Source organism: Chrysochloris asiatica, unplaced genomic scaffold (assembly GCF_000296735.1).
Source record: "Chrysochloris asiatica unplaced genomic scaffold, ChrAsi1.0 scaffold00005, whole genome shotgun sequence".
Classification (NCBI taxonomy): domain Eukaryota; kingdom Metazoa; phylum Chordata; class Mammalia; order Afrosoricida; family Chrysochloridae; genus Chrysochloris; species Chrysochloris asiatica.
The window spans coordinates 41797048-41799679 of record NW_006408523.1 but is presented as its reverse complement, the minus strand read 5'-3'; the positions used below and the strand labels follow the sequence as shown (position 1 = coordinate 41799679).

The 2632-nt window shown below is 35.8% G+C and overlaps 1 protein-coding gene across 1 annotated transcript in view; it reads right to left on the bottom strand.

Annotated features, from left to right (window-relative positions):
* MYCBP2 (MYC binding protein 2, E3 ubiquitin protein ligase) overlaps positions 1-2632 on the bottom strand; it is a 365677-nt gene that overhangs the window by 165183 nt on the left and 197862 nt on the right. The window lies entirely within an intron of this gene.

The window sequence follows — 2632 nt, the reverse complement described above, 5'->3', positions numbered from 1 at the left end:
TGCAGAGAATGAGTATTCTGGAACACTTACTTGTGCTCATGAGGAACCTGTACATAGACCAAGAGGCAGCTGTTAGAATAGAACACAGGGTCTACTGAATGGTTTAAAATCTAGAAAAATGTACGTCAGGGTTTTATTCTTTCATTATACTTATTCAATCTGTACACTAAGCAAATAATCCAAGAAGTTGAATTATATGAAGAACATGCCATCAGGATTAGAGGAAGACTCATTAACAACCTATGATATACAGATGATATTACTTTGCTTGCTAAAAGTGAAAAGGATTTCAACTACTTACTGATGAAGATTAAAGACCACAGCTTTCAGTATGGGTTGTAAATAAAAATCCTCTCCAGTGGATCAATAAATAATATAATGATAAATGGAGAAAAGATTAAAGTTGTTAAAGATTTTTGCTTGATCCACTATCAAATCAACACTCATGCAAGCATCAATCAAGAAATCAAACAATGTATTTTATTAGACAAATCTGCTGCAAAAGACCTCTTGAAAGTGTTCAAGAGCAAAGATGTCAGCTTGAGGACTAAAATGTTCCCAACCAAGTCATGGTATTTTCCATAACCTCATATGCATGTGAAAGTTAAACAGTAAATAAGATGATCATGTAAGAATTGCTGCATTTGAATCATCAATGTTGGAAAAGAATATTAAAAGTAGCATTGACTGCCCAAAGAACAAACATATTTGTGTTGGTATTTTACAACTGGAATTCTCCTTAGAAGCCAGGATGATGAGACTTCGTCTCTCATACTTCAGATTTATTATTAGGAAGGACCAGTCTCTGGAGAAGAACACCATTTTAGGTAACATGGAGAATCAGCGATAAAGAGGAAGACCAGAAAAGAAACGATTAGCACAGTTGCAGCAGCAATGAGCTCAATTATTAGCAACAATTGTAAGGATGGTGTAAGACATGGCAGTGTTTTGTACTGTTATTCCTAGGGTCTCTATTAGTCATAATCAAATCGACGGCACCTACCAACAACAATAACAACAACATGAATCAGCAATGACTGTAGATTAGATGAGTTAATTCTGAGTACATTCTAAAATAATTCTGTAATTGAAAAAATGTAAAGACCAAGAACTGTAAAAGTAAAATAGAGAAAAGTCCCTTAGCGAGAAATTGAAGAGTTGGAGATACTGAATTTTTGTTCTTGTGTTGTTAAGTGGCATCTAGGCAATTCTGACTCAAAGTGACCCTGTTTATGGTTTTGGTGTCTGTAAATCTTTGCAGAAAGTCTCATCTTTTTCCCATGGAATGGCTGGTGGGCTCGAACCACCAACCTTGAGGTACACAGTCCAGTGCTTGTCCTACAAAGTCTCAGCACTCCCAGGGAACCTGAATACCTGAATTTATTCAATTGTCATTCAAATGATAAAAGACATTTTACATTAAAATGTTTTTATAAAACTTATTTACTTTATGATCTTTGGAGAAAAAAATAGAAACATTCACCAAATTCAGTCAAAACATAGATAAATACAAACGATTAAATAAAGCAGTGACTAGTGAAAAATAGTATTTTATGAAATATAAGGTGCACCTGACCCAAGCCACAGTATTTTCAACAACCTGATATGCATATGAAAGTTGGACAATAGATAATGAAGACCTTAAAAAAATCAGTGTATTTAAGTTATGGGAGAAAAATACTAAAAGTACCATAGACTGCCAGAAGAACAAACAAATCTGTCTTGGAAAGAAGTACCGCAAGAAGAATGCTCCTTCTGGAGCATTCTAGGCAGAATGGCAAGACTTTGTCTGTCATACTTGAGGCATAGTAGCAGGATGGAAAAGTCACTCGAGAAGAGCACTATGCTTGGTAAAGTAGAGGGCGAAAAAAAAACAAACAAAAAAACGAGGCAGTCCCCCAACAAGAAGTATTGGCACAGTGCCAGCAGCAGCAATGGGCTCAAACATAGCAATGGTTATGAGGTTGGTGCAGGATTGAGCAGTGTTGCATTCTGTTGTGCACTGGGTCACTATGAATTTGCACCAACTTGATGGACCCTAACAACAGTATCAATCAGGTGGGTGGAGCTAAAAATTTAAAGTCTTTGTCTTTTTGACACTGTCAGTTCACATTAGTCCTACTTCTACAACATTGCTTATTCTTCTGCAATGTAAACTATTTTTGTTTTTACTGGGCCACATGGGAGTGGAGATGTACAATAGGACAGGTACGCAATGGGTTACTGTGAAGTGCCATCAAGTTAGTTCTGACCAATAGGGACCCTATATGGAAACTTTCGGAGGAGTGACTGGTGAGCCTGAAGCACCAACGTTGCAGTTCAGACTAACTTTGCAGACCGCTGCATTAACCCACAGCACCATCCCAGGACACCAGGATTATATGAAGAAAAAGTACACTTTGTATTACTGTGATGTTGTGGCATAAGAAGAAGGAAGAGAAAACAAACAGTAGTAGAAGAAATGAGTGAGGAAGGGCAACAAAATAGTCTAGTTTTAGGATTTTTTTTTCAGCTAAAAAAAAAAATACTTCTAGACTATAACATACTATTTGTATTTTTTTTATGAATTTTACAAAATATAAATATATGAAAAAGAAAATGTAAATAATAGATATGTTTTGTTGTTGTTGTT